Raw genomic sequence first — 17801 nt, forward strand, 5'->3', positions numbered from 1 at the left:
CTACATTGTGAAATCTGTCAACAGACTATGACATGGAAGGAAGTATTGCAGGGCTCAAGGGCACTAAGTCCAGCTCTCCTCCCCTGTCATTTCCCTAAAGAGAAATTTGATGCTGCAATTGTTACAGCACCACATCCTCTGTCTGTGTGTAAGGAAAACAAGTAATGATAACATTTTGAAACATCTGCCTTTTACTCTTTAGGCAAACCCCCCACCACCTCCACCACTTTCTTTTAAAGTAGTAATACCTGCTGACCACATACCTGCCAACTTACAAAATAACTTCACTATGTGAGGAGGGGCGCGGCCTGAAGCGGAGAGCTAAGAGGCACTTTGCCCCTCATCAAGCCCCTCACCCCCTCCCAAACAAGCATTTGTAATGCAATAGTTCTCGCATTTACGCGAGTTTGAGCTTTTTACATTGTAAATGACAATGCCTTTTATTTATGTTTTGGTTTTTAAAACATAAATAAAAGGCATTGTCATTTACAATGCCAATAGCATAAACTCGCGTAAATGCGAGACCTATTGTATTGCAAATGCTTGTTAATCTAGACATGTTACAGGGTGCAGTACCATATGTGGCCAAAAGGTGTACCAGGGTGGCCACATATGGTACTTCACTATGCAGAAGATATGGTAAATCCAACCTAACCATAATGCATTGCATGCAAGACAGTACCACGAGTACATTCAACTAGCTATGTCCATATATAAAACTAGTAGCTTTGAAATGTAACAAAAGCTCCTCGGCCTTTTGGCTAAGATCAAGAGTAGTATCTGTTCTTATCAGTTTGAAAGCGCAATTTATACGCAAGTAAAATTTGATTTACAGTTACTAAGACTTCGACTTATGAAATGAATAAATTTGCTTTATGAAAATGTATGCACATTTGTGTGATGGCCCGACAAGCTTTTAATTAAGCCAGAGGAGGGGGACCAGCGTGCTGGTGTCTGTTTGTTCCCTAGGTACACAAATAGAACCCCCAATGACCTGGGGTGAGCTCTGGAGCACCGGTAACATTGCGCTCTCTAATTCTCTCTTTCCTGGTGTTTGGGTGTACTAATGTTGGAGGCTTAAAACACCACCTAACACACTTCACAGGCCTGTACAGCACCCAGACCTCTGGCAAGGGGATACAAGTGTGGCCAGTCCAGTGAAGAACGGCCAAGGCCATCATGAGAATGACCTTCTACTTTAACTGGAGCTCGAAGATGGACCGAGTGAAGAGGGCGGTGATGTTCAAGACCCACGACAAGGGAGGCAAGGGAGTGCTGGACATCGCCACCATCCTGAAGGGAATCTTCATGTGCCAGTGTGTGAGGAGCACCCTGAGGACTGAAGATGAGAGCCACGTTGGCTTTCTGATGGCACGCTTCTTCCTGTTGCCAACGTGGAGGCACCTTGGATGGGCAGAGTGGGTGAGCGCCGTCCCGTACAACTGGGAGACTCCGTGGTTCTACAAGGAAGTGGAGAAGTTCGTGAAGGAGTTCGGGTTGGAGGCTGCCCCCCACCACATTGATCTCGAAGCTTGTTCAATGCCAGATACATGCAAGGGACATCAGCAAGCCGATCAATGCCCTCCCCTCAGCCACAGCAGACCACGCGTGGGGAAACATCGTATCCCGGCGCCTGACGAACCAGCACAAAGACATCGCCTGGATGGCTATCCAAGGAGGGCTTCCCGTGAGAGCCTTCATGCACGCAAGAGGACTCAACCGATACAAGTCCTTCCCAACAGGGTGCTCCAAGGATGAGACATTATACAATCTCTTCTGGAGTGCACGTATGCACAAGACCTGCTGAAGGCCCTAGGCATGGAGCTTAGGGCCTGGATACCTACGACTTTTATCACTGCGGACTCTGTGATGTATGGACTGTTTCCAGGGACACATGCACTAGGTGACCTCCAGGGCCACTGGAGGCTTTTGTGCTGTTTTAAAGATGTTCCAGAAACCACCTGGTAGTAGGGAAAAAGGAGACATCGACCCTGGTGTGCCGTAAGATGATCCTCAGCCTCCTGCGCGACTACGCAGTACAGGTTCAATCAGATGTAGACAGCGACAATGGAACCTGAGGACCCAAAGGGGTATCCTTGTACCCTTACACAGGGGTCCTGGAGGGCTCAGACAATAACCGCAACAACAGCGGACCCAATGGGGTCCCCCTCGCCTGACCTGGTGGGGGGCTGGAGGGACCACTAACCTCTTTTCTTCAATCCAGGAACCAGTTGGTGACAGGTGAGAGGAGAGAGCGGAAGAAGACAGGTGGAGTAAATTTAATTATTTACTGTATGTATTTAACTAACGTGACCTTTTCCCTTCACAGGCAAAAGGTCCATGGGATAGCTTGCGCACTTGTTGCCAAGTTTGTTACCAACAACAACAAAAAATAAGTTGTCTGAGGCTGTAATTAAAACTTATGGAGTAATAACACATGTGCCAGGAAGTGTCCTCATGGGAGGTTACAAGAAGAGACAAGGCAGGGTTCCATGGTCCCTCTTTTGACCACATATAGTACTGCACCGTGCAAAGTTGGAGTTATTAGCATTATAAATGTCAATGTTTTTTAACTAGCCATGTTATTGGGTGCAATACCATACGTGGCCAAAAGGGGTCCCAGGGGACCTTTTTTGGCCGCATATGATACTGCACCCTGCAGACGATATGGTAAATCCACCCTACCCATAATGCATTGCATGCAAGACAGTACCATAAGTACATTCTACTAGCTATGCCCATATATAAAATCTGTAGCTTTTAAATGTGACAAAATAATTATTATATCAATTCCGGATTAGGTTCTACTCTGTGTGTAGTTGATGTAGGGAAATTAACAGAAGGTCTCATATAAATGTGAGATGTGCTAGTGAGTAAAGTAAACACCACCCAATTTATAGAGGAAAAATTGTATGCCCTGTCTGTAAATTCTTTAAGAAAGCAGAGCTTTGAGGCTGTAGTTAAAACTTAGGGAGCAACAATACATGTATCAGGAAGTGTTCTCATGTGAGGTTACAAGAAGAGATAAGGTTGTACTAAGGAAGGACTACTAAGCCTATTGATCAATGAAAAACACAATTTATAAAGGATAGGAACCAATTAAAAAGAGGGGGCACAAAGTTTAGTTTTGTTTTTATTTGCAGAGTAACATTATGTTTACATAGCACTATTGTCAATGGTATGAAAAAGCATAAGTAAAAAACACTGTCATTTTCAATGCCAACAGCTCAAATGGGAGACCTATTGCATTGAAAATGCAATTGGTCTTGCATTTGTTGGAGTTGGAGTTATTGGCATTATAAATGTCAGTCTTTTTTTACATAGCCAAGTTGCAGGGTGCAGTACTAAATGTGGCCAAATGAGGTCCCATGGGTCCTAATAACACATGTACCAGGAAGGGTCCTCATGGGAGGTTACAAGAAGAGACAAGGCAGGGTCCCATGGTCTCTCTTTTGACCACATATATTACTGCACCCTGCAAAGTTGGAGTTATTGGCATTATAAATGCCAATGTTTTTTACCTAGCCATGTTATTGGGTGCAATACCATACGTGGCCAAACTAGGTCCCAGTGGACCTCTTTTGACCACTTATGGTACTGCACCCTGCAGAATATATGGTAAATCCATCCTATTTATAATGCACTGCATGCAAGACAGTACCATGAGTACATTCAACTAGCTATGTCCATATATAAAATTAGTAGGTTTGAAATGTGAGAAAATAATTATTATATTTATTCCAGAATAGGTTCTACTCTGTGTGGAGCTGATGAAGGGAAATTAATAGAAGGTCTCATATAAATGTGAGATGTGCTAGTGAGTAAAGTAACCACTGCCAGCCTTATAGAGGACATAGCTTGTGTTCTGTCTGTACTAATCCTAGTGACCAATGAATAGCCACCATTTACAAAGGACAGAGGCATAAGCCAATTTAAAGAATGGAGCAGAGTGTTTAGTTTTGTTTTTATTTGCAGTGGAATTATTATATTTGCTTTGCACGATTGCCAATGATGTAAAAAAGCAAAAGTAAAAGACATTGTAATTTTCAATACCAACAGCTCTAACTTTAACAAATTCGAGACCTGTTGCATTGGAAATGCAATTGGTCCCGCATTTGTTGGAGTTGGAGTTACTGGCATTTTTTTTATCTAGACATGATGCAGGGTGCACTACCATATGTGGCCAAAAGAGGTCACAGAGATACTCCTTTGGCCACATATGGTACTGCACCTGCAGAAGAAATGTTAAATCCACCCTACCCATAATCAAGGCTCCCTGTTTTCCATTTTTACTGATCTTTACAGGTAAATACAGACAGAACATATTCATTTACTTGTCTATATTTATTTTAAAATGTGGATAAAAGTGGAAATTGGGTTGCTTTTTGAGTAATTCTAAATACTGTCTGCCATGACTGTCAAGACAATAGATGTGTGGATTGATAGATAAGGGGGTTAAAAAATAAAGGAATTTTAGTCAAGAGGCTTTAAGAGCAGTAGATATGGATAAGGTTGATACTGAAATTTGCATATCTTCATATAAGTGCACTGATGTATCTTCTGCAGGTATTCACAGCACTGAAACCTGTCTGACATTCAAGCATGAGTGCATATTTATAGGTTAAATAATTGTGGAAATATACTAATTTCAGCTTATTTTTCCTCAAAACCCAAATAAATATGGATAAATACAGATTAGATTAGCAAAAAAAAAAAATGGATAAATACAGGAGAAAATGGCCAAAAAATAAATACCATAAAACCGGGAGCCCTAATCATAATGCATTGCATGCAAGACAGTACCACAAGAACATTCAACTAGCTATGTCCATATATATAATTAGTAGATTAGAAACATGACAAAATAATTAATTTCGGATTAGGTTCTACTCGGTGTGGAGCTGAGGAAGGGAAATTAATAGGCACTCTAATATAAATGTGAGATATTCTTGTGAGTGAAGTAAGCAGAGCAAGCCTAGCTTAGGACCAAGTGTGTGCCCTGCCTGAAGCCTTTTAAGAAAATAGTCCCTGGAGGCTGTAATTAAGATCTAGGGAGTAAGAACACATGTGACAGGGAATGTCCTCATGGGAGGTTACAAGAAGAGACAAGGCGGTTACTAAGGAGGAACTACTAAGCCTATTGTCCAATGAAAAGCCACCATTGACAACGGACAGGGACAGGTGCCAATTAAAAAGATGGGCGGAAAGTGGGCGGACCTTTATTCACATATCCTTAATATAGCATGTCTCGAAGAGACAGCGCAAGCGCTGCCTAGGCGAGACCTAAAAAAATGAAAAAAACAAAGGGTTGTTGACTGTTATCGATATCCTGGGGGTATTTTCAAACCATTTATTGGACATCGGCTGCTTACAGCCTCCGAAAACGAGTTTGAAATACACTGCCTAGTACCATCAGAGAACTGCAAAAGCATTCTTATTTACTGCCCCAACTTTATTTCTCGTAATCCCTTATTCCCTTTATGAAATTATATTTTATTTCTTAAAGTGATCATTATTGGATGGATTGTAAAACGAGCAGCTTTAAATCTGGCATCACTTCAACACCAACAATGTCTGAATTTATTAAATTACTTAGCAGGGGATAGAATCCTGCATGCTTCGAAAGTGTGCTATGAATTTTAGACCAATACTTTCACTCATATTAATATGTTTGCCACAAGACACACAAACAGTTGCAGGGGCCATCATACATTAAATATAAAATTTTAACAAACACTATTGACTTATCAGAAGGGTATGGCCAAAGTAAATACATTGGGCCCGGCAAACAAAAGCCATTTTGGATGGCTGCTTAAAGTAGAAATCCAGTAGTTCTACTTCACATACTACAAATGCAATTGACATACCGACTGCCATGGATCTCCGCTTATCTTATCTTTCCTGTAAAGAAATCCGCACTCATGATGAGTACAGGCCTCAGCAAGGCCTGCGAGTGCAAAGGGTTCGCCCTTGTGCACGAAGTCCTCGGACTACACAAAGAAATTGGCACGGAAACTGAAAATACAAAAACATAGTTTAAAAAACCTTTAAAGGTGGTACTACAGCCCACACAACACTCTACAGTATTGTACAAGGTAGCACAAAGAACTCAAGCACACATTCCCCTTTAATACACAAAGAAGGGGCTCATAAGTAGGCGGATACAACTCAAGACATGATTTACAACCATATATGGACATTTCTTGAACATTATCAATACATGGGTGGAGTTAACGGTTCTTGAGACCCGCGGAAATACACATTCCTATCCACGCTAATCAAAGACAGATGTGACTCCTACTGAGCATGCGCTAGACGCACAAAGAACTATTTATAGCTTGTTGCTGGGCAAACTTCAGGGGTGACTAGCGGAGAGGTAGGACTCGCCACATGTCGGGCACATGGCAATATGTAGCAGACAAGATGGAGGCCAGAAAACAAAATGGAGTCTGGCCGTATTTGGAATACGAGCGGGAAAACAAGCAAACAGACACAATATCATGTCTTTACCTAATTTACCTAATACTTAACATTATCGCTGTTTTATTTACAACAGACGACCCTTTCAGCATTAGCTGAAGACATTTGATTTTCTAGGATAATCAAGATACTCATTGTTAATATCAATGCTCATCATTTCAGCTTCTCTCTAGTTATATTTTTTTGATGGACAGCCTCAGCAACGGTTCGTTTATTAGGCACACAAAATGAAACACACAAAGAACATATCATTGGACTACATTGGATACATACACAACACGCAAAAATAACTGCAACAACTATACAAAGCCCAGTGAGAACTTTCCAACCCCATGTGGAGATCAGAGTCCAGAACCAGCTTGAGAATGTCCAAGTCCCATTCTCGACATGTATATCAGCTGCAATCTTATGTAATTTATTTATGGCTTTGTACATGGAAGGAGTATGATCGGGGATAAACACGCAACAGCTACTCCCAATAATTCTACAAGCACCGTCTCTATCGGCTAACATCACATCCAAAACCATTCGGTTTTGTAATGCACCAATCCTAGTAATTTGTAGCTCTTCGGTGAGATTGCCAAGGCCTGCGGCAGTTTGATTAGTGACGACTTCTACTACTCTCGTTAATCGTCGTATTTTTCTACTGTTCAGAGCAGCTCCCACAAAGTAAAACTGAAATCTATATATTGCTGCAGACTAGTGTCTGTCTGATCTATATCATCAACGGACAAAGTTCGTTTCTATCTGTTTACAGTCACATTATTCAGTAATTTCAAATCTTTATGATATGATGCAGGCGCCTAGAGTACAGGTGGTAGTAAAAATGATACATAACATACTCCAGACCATCCAGCTGGTAATCGATAATAGCCTCTATTTCCACATACAAAGTAAGTGTTATGAGAGGCAAGGAATGTGCTGTTATTCAAACCATCAATATTCAATACAATAATACAATCGCTAACATCTACAGGGATATGGTCTACACTCTGTACACATAAATCTACTTGTGCTTGTGCTACTGAAATCACAAATTTCTCATTACCGACAGTGTCTCTAGTGTTCGCAAAAATATAGGGGGTTGAATCATTGTCCGGTCGATATTCTTCCCACTCCCATATAGTTCCGTTGGCTTGTGGATAGCCTTCTTTATCCTGATGGCATTCCTTATTCAGTCTGAAAAGTAACCTACCCACTGTAGGCTTTCTCGTAGCAAAAAGCAAAGTGTACCATGCTCGACAAGAGCCATTACGGGAGAAAGGGAGAGGTATGAACGGTGTTCCCCCTTTCTTTTGGTGTGCCGGTATCATCCCACATACCCAACAGTTCGTGGCATTAGTAGCAACGTGGGTATGGTGCAGCATCTGAATGAAAGTGTTATTCAAATATGACTGTCGATGCTTCAACTCTTGATATGGGAGGGTATAGAAGAAATGCTCATCTGGGACTGGAGTGGAAACAACATACAGTTCACGGGCAGGAATTTTATCCTCCACAAACCACGTGATTATAGCAACAACTGCTACAGCAGCGATGAACCCTACAGAACAAAAAAACTTTTTCTTATCCATTCGAACAAATGTATAAACAGTATCTTCCAGAAACTAAAGTGTTGTCATAACTCTTCCCCCTAGGCAGCCGTTGATTTCTTCACCAGCGGGCCAAGACGGGTGTCGCTACACTAATGCAGGGCTGATCCCCCCCCTTGCCTCATCGGCTCTCCGTTTCACTGACCTAGGGACCGTTCTGACAAGTTCTCACAAAATTACAGGCTCTTTACTTGGTCGCAGATTATATCTTCTTGATCCAGGGATTGTCGGGTCCGGGAAGAACTCCTCAGATTCATCAGGTACCACAGCACGGCCTTTCTCCGCGGTCAGGTTTTCTCGATGGTCGGTCAATACAGCAGGCTCCACCAGGCCAGGTTGCACCTACCTGCAATGGATGGAATGAATCCAGTTTTTCCGGTTGGTGACTCGGACAGCTGTTCTTGTGGCAAGGAGAACTTGCTCGGGACCGCACCACCTCAGCTCTAGACTGCTCGACCTCGTAAAGGACTTAACAAGGATGAAGTCGCCAGGCCGGAGATTATGGCCTTCTCCTGTGGACCGGTCCGGGAGTGCTTCTCGAACCTGTTGATGAATGGAAACCAAACTATCAGTTAATTGTGCCAAATAGTCATTCATTAAAACACAAGGTACATCATACACTGAGCTTGGCCTGGGCACTCCCCATATGTTCATGGGACGCCCGAACACTATCTCGTAGGGTGTAAGACCCGTCCGAGAGTGCGGTACTGATCTGATGGACAATAATGCCAAAGGCAAGGCATCTGGCCAAGTCAAAGAGGTAGAGGCCTGTATTTTTGCTATCTTAAGTTTCAGAGTGCCATTGTACTTTTCCACCAATCCTGCTGGTTGCGGGTGGAACACTGCATGAAATTTTTGTATTATTCCCAATCCTTTCAGGACATACTTAACAACGTCCGCTACAAAATGAGGCCCGTTGTCACTCCACAACAATCTGCCAACACCGTATCGAGGAAGAATTCCTTCAATAACACCTTGGCCGTAGTCATTGCAGTATTGTCCTTCGTAGGGTATGCTTCAATCCATTTACTGAATGCACAAACCACAACCAGGACATATTTCAGATTATTACAGCGTTCCAGCTGAATATAATCCATTTGCAATACTTCAAAAGGTGCAGTAGGTGTTGCAAATCCTCCTGATGGAGTTCATGTAAGGGTGGGCAAAATCCGTTTCGCGGGCGAATTTGCGGATTTTCCGCGATTTCGCGATCCACGAATCTCGCGAAATCGCAGTAAAATCCGCGAATCAGCGGGGACGAATTTTCAGACAGGCAAGGGTTACAGCAGCAGGTGCAAAAGTTGAACCTAATTTCTTTGTAACCTTTTACAAAAAGGTTACAAACAAATTAACTTCAACTTGGACACCTGCTGCTAATTGCTTCCTGGCGCCTCGTTGCCTACTTGCAACTATTCTCTGACCCTGCTCTGACCCTTGAAGCAGGGTCAGAGAATAGTTATAAGTAGGCAACGAGGCACCTGTCCAAGCAATTAAACCTCATCAGGAAGCACTTACATATATAAAACACAGGAAGAAGGAAGAGGATGGCAAATACACCCATTTTGAGTTGTCAGGAGGGGTTAAACTAAAAGAGACCTTTACAGCACAATTTTCATATGCATTTTGCTAAAAATAAAAAGCTGTATGTTCTGTAGGGGCAACTCAGGAATCTGGCCCTTCAGAGATCCGGCCTCTCTTTCTTTCTCTCGTTCTCTCTCTCCCTCTCTCTTTCCCTCTCTTTCTCTATCTATCTATCTATCTATCTATCTATCTATCTATCTATCTCTCTCTCCCTCTCCCATAAACGACTGCATGGGTAACTTCGCTATGCAAGCGGCTCGCAAAGACGCAAAAATCCCCGCGAACACGCAAAAAACCCAGCGAACACGCAAAAAACCCCGCGAACACGCAAAAAAACAAAAATCCGCAAATTCCTACAAATTCGCGAATTTTGCGGATCGCAAATTCGCAAATCCGCGGATCGCGAATTCACAAAATTCGCCCATGCTTAAGTTCATGTCCCTTTTCCTGGATTGTACTTAAGACAAATCATGCAGGTCTGTACTATTCTTTTAGCCGTGCTAGCAATCTCTGGATGCTCCCAAACTTACGTAAGCAATTTCGCAATTGCCGAAGCTCCAACATGTGCTAGCCCATGTGCCATCTGAACCATAGGTTGTACAAAGGCTGTGGGTAACTTCCACTTATCCATCTGCTTATTCCTCCAACAACCTTCATCATCCAACTCTCCATCCTTGGACCATTGCTCCCATTCTTTGTCGGAAGCGGTCCTTTGTATCTCTAGCACCTCTCTCCTAGCATCGTGCCACCGCTCAGCTTGTGACTTCACAACATACATCGGAGTGGAGTCAGGCTGCATCTCGGTTTCACGTGCTACTCGGTCTAAAAAAGCATTTCCTTGTCCCACTTTATCTGTCATTTTCTTATGTGCGCTACATTTCACTATAGCTATCTTCTTTGGATAGGTCAATGCAGTCAAGAGGTTATGCACTAACTATCCGTACATTATCTGTGCTCCATGTGATGTCAAAAAGCCCCTTTCCTTCCAGAGCAGGCCGAAATCATGCGCTACTCCGAAAGCATAGCGGCTGTCCGTGTAGACATTCATACATAATCCTGCACAAAGCTCACATGCTTGTGTCAACGCTATCAGTCCTGCTGCTTGAGCTGATTTCTGCATTATGCGTGCTGTCTCCACTATTGTGTGTAACGTAGTAATTGCGTATGCTGCTGAGGTAGTCCCATCTGGTAACTTCAAGCAAGACCCATCCACCCACAGCTCTCCATCCACATCTGTAAAGGGCGTATCTTGCAAATCAATACGACCTTTTGTCTGTTCCTCAGTCACAAAAACACAGTCATGTGTTTCTTGCGCCTCAGGCTGAGCCACCGGAAAGAGCAACAACGTGGCTGGGTTTAGTGTTGCACACCTCTTTAGTGTAATATGAGGAGCCAACAGCATTACCTCGTATCCTGTTAGACGAGCACTAGTTAAATGCTGCGTCTTTGTCTGGACCAACACCAACACCAACAGCTTATGAGATAACACAATCCCCTCGCTCTGACGTATCGACACGTATTGACACAGCTGTCGCTGCAACCGAGCGAAAACAACCAGGCAGCGCTCAAGCAACAGGATCAAGTACTGCAGAGAAGTATGCACAAGGGTGCTGTTTGTCACCGTCCATCTGCACTAACACTGATAATGCGCATCCATCTCTCTCATGTACGTACAATGTAAAAGGCTTCGTATAATCAGGGGTGCCTAACACTGGTGCTGAACAAAGAGCCTGTCGTAATTGTTGGAAAGCATTCTCACACTCATTTGTCCAGGGAAGGGGAACTGGAGTATCCTTTGTCAAAAGCGCTAACAGTGGTTTAACTATGTGTGAAAAACCCAGTATCCACTGTCTACAAAAGGAAGTGAGACCCAAAAAAGCTCGAACATCTTTCTGTGTGGAGGGTGTTGGTGTATCCAAAATTGCTTGAATACGATCTGGTGTAAGTGCACGCCCCTCCTTAGACAAAAGGTGACCTAAGTAGGTTACCTTTGGTCTACAATATTGCAATTTCTTCTTCAATACTTTGTGATTGTGCGATGCCAGGAAAGCAAGCAAGGACAATGTACACTCCTCACATTGTTCGGGGGTATCGGCTGCCAACAAGATGTCATCGACGTATTGTAAAAGCGCCACACCTTCAGGTAGAATGAAAGAATCCAATTGTCGTTTCTGCGCTTGGCTGTAAATGCTGGGACTCTCAGTATAGCTTTGAGGAACTCTACAAAATCTATACGATCGATTATTCAAAGTGAATCTGAAAAGATATTGGCTGTCAGGATGAATAGGGATCGAAAAGAAAGCGTTCTTCAAGTCTATAACAGAGAACGTTGTTGCAGTTGGCGGAACCAGAGTAAGAAGTGTCGTAATGTCAGAAACCACTGGGTATTGAGGTATCACTATCTTATTCACCTCCCTTAAATCGATAATAAATCGATACATCCTAGTGTCAGTGTCTTGCTTCAAAATCGGTAGTATAGGACTGTTACACACATTGTATGGAACTTCTTCTACAACCCCTACTTTAATGAGATCCTGCACAATCTGTGTAAGCGCCTCCTCCCCCTCCGGTGAGATACGATACTGAGGCAGGCGTGGCAACACAGCTCCCTCCTTTACACTAATGTGTACCGGGGGGATGATCATCTGTCCCACATCAGTATCCGAAGTAGCCCACAAGGTACGAGGTAAAGAGGCCAATGCAGTATCTTCTTTAATCATACACGCCCTCTCCATTGTCGGATAGTTGTCATTCAAAATAACACATACTCCTTCAGGGGAGCATCGTATTGTGGCCTGAAAATGCTTGAGCATATCCAAACCCACAATGTTATCAGGCGTGTTTGGGGAGAGCAAAAATGGACATGGTGCAACAAACTTATCTACGGGAAGTGCAAGAGGTTGTGATAGTGGGCTAAGAGAAGGCGTTCCATCGAACCCTATAGATGTAATTGTTAAGCCAGACAGGGAAGCCCTCGGAACCAATTCTTTAGACAAAGCGCTACGAGTAGCTCCTGTATCAACCAGGAACCGATCAGTAGAACCCAAAACATGTGCTGTAACATAAGGACCTCTCTGATCTACTGGTGATTCGACTGATCCCTTACCCCATCCTACGCAATCCTATGCATACTGTGAATCGTGACATTCAGGACGTTCATACTCAGACATTTGACATTGATTCCGTTGATCAAAAACATCCGTCGACCCATCTTGCGGTCGCATACTAGAGTCAAACCTAGCACGATCATTCGTGTTGCCCCTAGGGCCTGAAAAGCCTCCCCTATTTCTCATCGGTCCCTGCCCACGCTCTTGCCGCTGTGCGCGCAGCAATGGACACTCTTTCGCCCAATGGCCCCTCTACCTACAATATGCACATTGATCCCTGGCCAAATCCGAACGACCAAAAGAAGAACCAGAAGAATCTCGACCACCCCTATCAGCACCCCTACGGGGCGGTCCATACACTTGTGCTAACATAACCTTCATTTTTAAATCCTTAGACTTCTTTTCTTCATTATCCTTCGCTTCTAATTCCTGACGCTCATAATACTGAGCCATCGTCAGGAGGGATGCCGGAGACGAAGTCGTCCAGGAGCTTTCACTCGCTTTCAACCGAGCTGCCACTAATGGCAATAAATTTGAAACATACTTATCGACAAAAAGATGTCAGCCCGTATCGTCCGTAAGCGTCTGACCGCTGAAATCATGAAAAGTTTCCTCGAATCGTGTAAAGAAATCTGAGACTGATTCATCTACCTTCTGTTTACACGATGCTAACATAGTCCAATCAATCTTTTTAGGGGGAATAATCGTTTTTAGCTTAGTCAAAATGGCAGCAGGAAGTTCTAAAATCGACTGGGGTGGTTTTTGCGCGGACTTCCTGCCTCTATCCTCATCCTCAAGATCCGTCCATTTTGCCTTAGAGATTACAAGATCATCTACTTTCCGCACAGATCTCCACATATCTGAGGGTAATTTAAGCCCAAAAAATAAATCAATATCAGCCAGGGTCATAGTACAAGAATTTAGGGCCCCCTCAACTTCCTCATAAAAGGTGGCAGGATTCTTTCGTGGATCAGGTAATGCAGTATTTAATACCATAACATCGGCTCTATTCCAAGGAGTATAAACCCAATTATAGATAAAATACCCTTTTGCATCAGGAGAACTTCTATCCGAACTAGTACCCGCTCCTTTAGGAGGAACGTACAAAGGCGCTGCCTCCCGCATCGGCTTAACATGCACTGGATCGATCTTATCTGAATGAAAGATGGATGACTGCTTCCCGCCGCCGCTCGGATTCGTTTTCTCCTCTTCTGCCTTCCTTTTTCGCGCTTCATCCCGTAGCCGAAACATCTCATCCCGTAATGCAAACAGCCGTCGAACCGCATCAGGCACCTGAGAAGGAAGAAGAAGACCTTTACGCAATTCTTTAGAATCAGCTACCACATCATCAGGTTCAAGAACATCGGAATATTTCCGAAAAGATGTAACAACTTCATCAGAAAGAGTCTCGGCAAAGTATAATTTCTCCCTATCCTGCCATCCTTCAAGATCCTGCATTAACTCGGAAAGAGAAACAGTAGCCTTGTTAACTCGATAGGCGATCTTTCGGAGGTCAGCCATACGGTAGGTCGATAACATGGACCGCGTATCCACATTTTCTGGGGGTGATCCAGAATCCTGACCTCCTCCTCTCGGAGCGGACGGACCAGCGTACGGGGGCAGAGAGCGATCTAATAACGAAAAATCATCATCATGTTTATTAAGGACAGGATAAAGAGGCTGTCGAACAGCATACTGGCCAGATATCAGCAACCGACGTTCCTTTTCGTGCTTTTCTTCTAATTCCTTTGCTTCACGCTTTCTCGACTCTTGCGCTCTCTCACGTTCACTCTTTCGTTGTTCCTTCTCAATCAGCGCTTGCTCACGTTTCTCGCGCTCACGCACTTCTTTCACCCACATACGCACACACTCAAACATATCTTGCCTCGCTCGTCGCTTACACATACACTGCTCCACATACTCAATTTTTCGCAAATCAAACGATCCATACAGAGGCCAACGTAACTCAGGATCCTTTCTCGTGTATTTCCTCCACAATGTGCTGTACATTATAGGGGAAATACCAAATTTCACATACATATCTCTATCAGCGTCCCTTCCGGGGGAGCCGGCTGTGATTCCTCGAGTCTTAACCGGTCACTTCCAAAACAGCAGCACCACTTACGGAGTGCGCCAAAAACAGGCATGTCAGAAATAGTGCAAAATATGCAATATTATAATTAAAATGGCACTTAAAACGTTGCGCCGCTCAAATCCAAAGGTCAGGAGAAATATCTCCACATTGCCTGCCTATATGTGTTGCAACGCATATATCCCTAATCCAAACCAAAAATATGGCTAGTCACTTCAAACAAATTAGTCACAGCAAGCGTATCCTAAAACTGCCTTGCCAATCCAGACTACCAAAGGCACACAGCAAGTACCGTACAACGGTTCTTACCAATCAAGAGCGTCCAGATTCCACTGCCAAGTTCCAAATTCGCCCAAACGGCCACTGCACGGCCACTGCATGGCAAACCGACAGAAGAGGTCTCAGTCGAGTACCGGCGCCACCCAGATTGTCAGATCGGAAGGGAAGGAAGAACACCTCGGGATGTCAGGACTTAAGGCTTGCTTTTAACTACTGTCATTTTATACTCTTTTTTTTTTAATTTTCTTGTGGAGATTTGTTTAATGCTTTTTTTGTAATGGTTTTAATTAACCTAAACAATAAAGAACTTACTTACTTACCTCGGGATGTCAGGACTTAAGGCGCCGCTGGCAGTGATCACGTCCCCGGCAAGGTTCCAATCCTTCGTCACGACCAATCCTTTGAGCATCCGAGTCGCCGATGAGCTCCACGTGACAGGCGCCAATTGATGAGTACAGGCCCCAGCAAGGCCGGCGAGTGCAAAGGGTTTGCCCTTCTGTGCACGAAGTCCTCAGACTTCACAAAGAAATTGGCACGGAAACTGAAAATACAAAGACATAGTTTAATAAACCTTTAAAGGTGGTACTACAGCCCACACAACACTCTACAGTATTGTACAAGGTAGCACAAAGAACTCGAGCACACAGTCCCCTTTTATACACAAAGAAGGGGCTCATAAGTAGGCGGATACAACTCAAGACATGATTTACAACCATATATGGACATTTCTTGAACATGATCAATACATGGGTGGAGTTAACGGTTCTTGAGACCCGTGGAAATACACATTCCTATCCACGTTAATCAAAGACAGATGTGACTCCTACTGAGCATGTGCTGGACGCACAAAGAACTATTTATAGCTTGTTGCTGGGCAAACTTCAGGGGTAACTAGCGGAGAGGTAGGACTCGCCACATGTCGAACACATGGCAATATGTAGCAGACAAGATGGAGGCCAGAAAACAAAATGGAGTCTGGCCGTATTTGGAATACGAGCGGGAAAATGAGCAAACAGACACGATATCATGTCTTTAGCTAATGCTTAACATTATTGCTGTTTTATTTACAACACTCATAGGTGTACAATTTAGTAGTTAATGTGAGGGGGAGCAAGGAGGAGTTGTGGGAAAATATGGAATAATTGTTACTAAATGAAAGGGACTTTGGTGGGGAATATGAAATAATTATTACTAAATGTAAGGGGTTGAGGGAAATTTATGGAGTGTTATTTTAATATAAAGTAAGACCATTGTAATTCACAAAATACACTTCAACTCTGATAAAGCCCTGGAAGTGATAACACAGCAGGCTTAAATGTGCTATTTCAGAGCCTAGAGTAAGTCAAACAACACACATGGCCAACACACTCCTATAGGAAATGATGTAGGCAGGAATAGGATGTTATATGGACACCCCACAGGAAGTAATGCCAAATAAATGTAATTCTTTCTAAATTTTATAGATATACATATAACTTTTAAGCACCAAAAACATAAGAACAACTAATGTTAACGTTTATTGTTTTTTTTATTTAATTATACATTTACATTAAACATGCATTGTAAACAGCTGAAGAAAGTCTAAAAATTCTTTTTAAATTAATTTACAATTTAATACAAAGTAAATTTTAGGAGGTAGTCCAAGGTTAATATTGGTTGTTGTGAATTATTTTACATTTTTTGTTCTACAATACAATGATTGTATTTATTTGAAAAAAAAAAACTTTATTGAATGCCCCTTTATTTTCCACCGGTTGCTCTACGCCTTTGGAGGTGGAGATGTCCACGAAGAGGTGGAAAGCTACTGATGGTAACTTCACACTCGGCAAGACAGCCGTAGGGTTCGTCACCCCCAAATTCGACGAGCTAATGACTTTTATGTCTAGATGTAAGGTTAAATCTCCACTCGCAAAAAGTGAATAGAAACAAAATGTAGAATTACACTTAGGTGTAGGAAAAGATCTACACATGAGTAGGTCAACCCCATAAATCTGATTAACAAAGAATTAGTAAATTATGAGCATTCACAGACCCCTGAATAAATTAGGCATGCAGTATTCAACAATCCTACACAGAGTGGCATTCGCAAAGATAAACAATTTTTGCAATTTTTAACTAATGCTAGATTTGAGTAGTTGACACGTGCGCTACAGTAACCCATTAGGGTTCGGGAGTAGCTCACATCAACATGAATTTGATCAAAACCTGAAATGTCATAGAAAATAGAATAGGACCATATCCGGGCACAGAGCAAAATGAATTATCTTTTGATGTTCAATGCTGTGTGTTATTATCACTCACCCCATTAGCACTCCATGTATCAAACTGAAGGAAAAAAGGAAAAATCAGTTTTCCCGGGATAAAACGTATGGCTTGTGTTGTATCTGTAGCCTCGAAGCACGACAGAAGTCTTCAGATTTCATCAGGTCTGTTTATTGATTCTGGTTACAGCTTGCTTCCCTACGTCCTGCCTCATGCCCAGTTCCTATGTCTCTGCCATCCCCCCACTCCTTGACTGGAAGTGGTGTCCGGTTCCTTGCCCTCTCCCACCAGTCGGGGTCCAGGGTCCTAGTGCCCTGTGCCCAGGTCACGACATCTCCCCCTTTGTTGCAGAAAGAACAGAGAGATTGTTGATGCCAAACTGTTGTTGACAGAGAGAGAGAGCATCAC

At 43.1% G+C, this 17801-nt stretch overlaps 1 pseudogene; it reads left to right on the forward strand.

Annotated features, from left to right (window-relative positions):
• The first annotated feature begins 741 nt into the window (after positions 1-741).
• Positions 742-918, forward strand: LOC147731336 (U2 spliceosomal RNA; annotated as a pseudogene).
• The last annotated feature ends 16883 nt before the right edge of the window (positions 919-17801 follow it).

Source organism: Lissotriton vulgaris, chromosome 2_1 (genome assembly GCF_964263255.1).
Source record: "Lissotriton vulgaris chromosome 2_1, aLisVul1.2, whole genome shotgun sequence".
Classification (NCBI taxonomy): Eukaryota; Metazoa; Chordata; class Amphibia; order Caudata; family Salamandridae; genus Lissotriton; species Lissotriton vulgaris.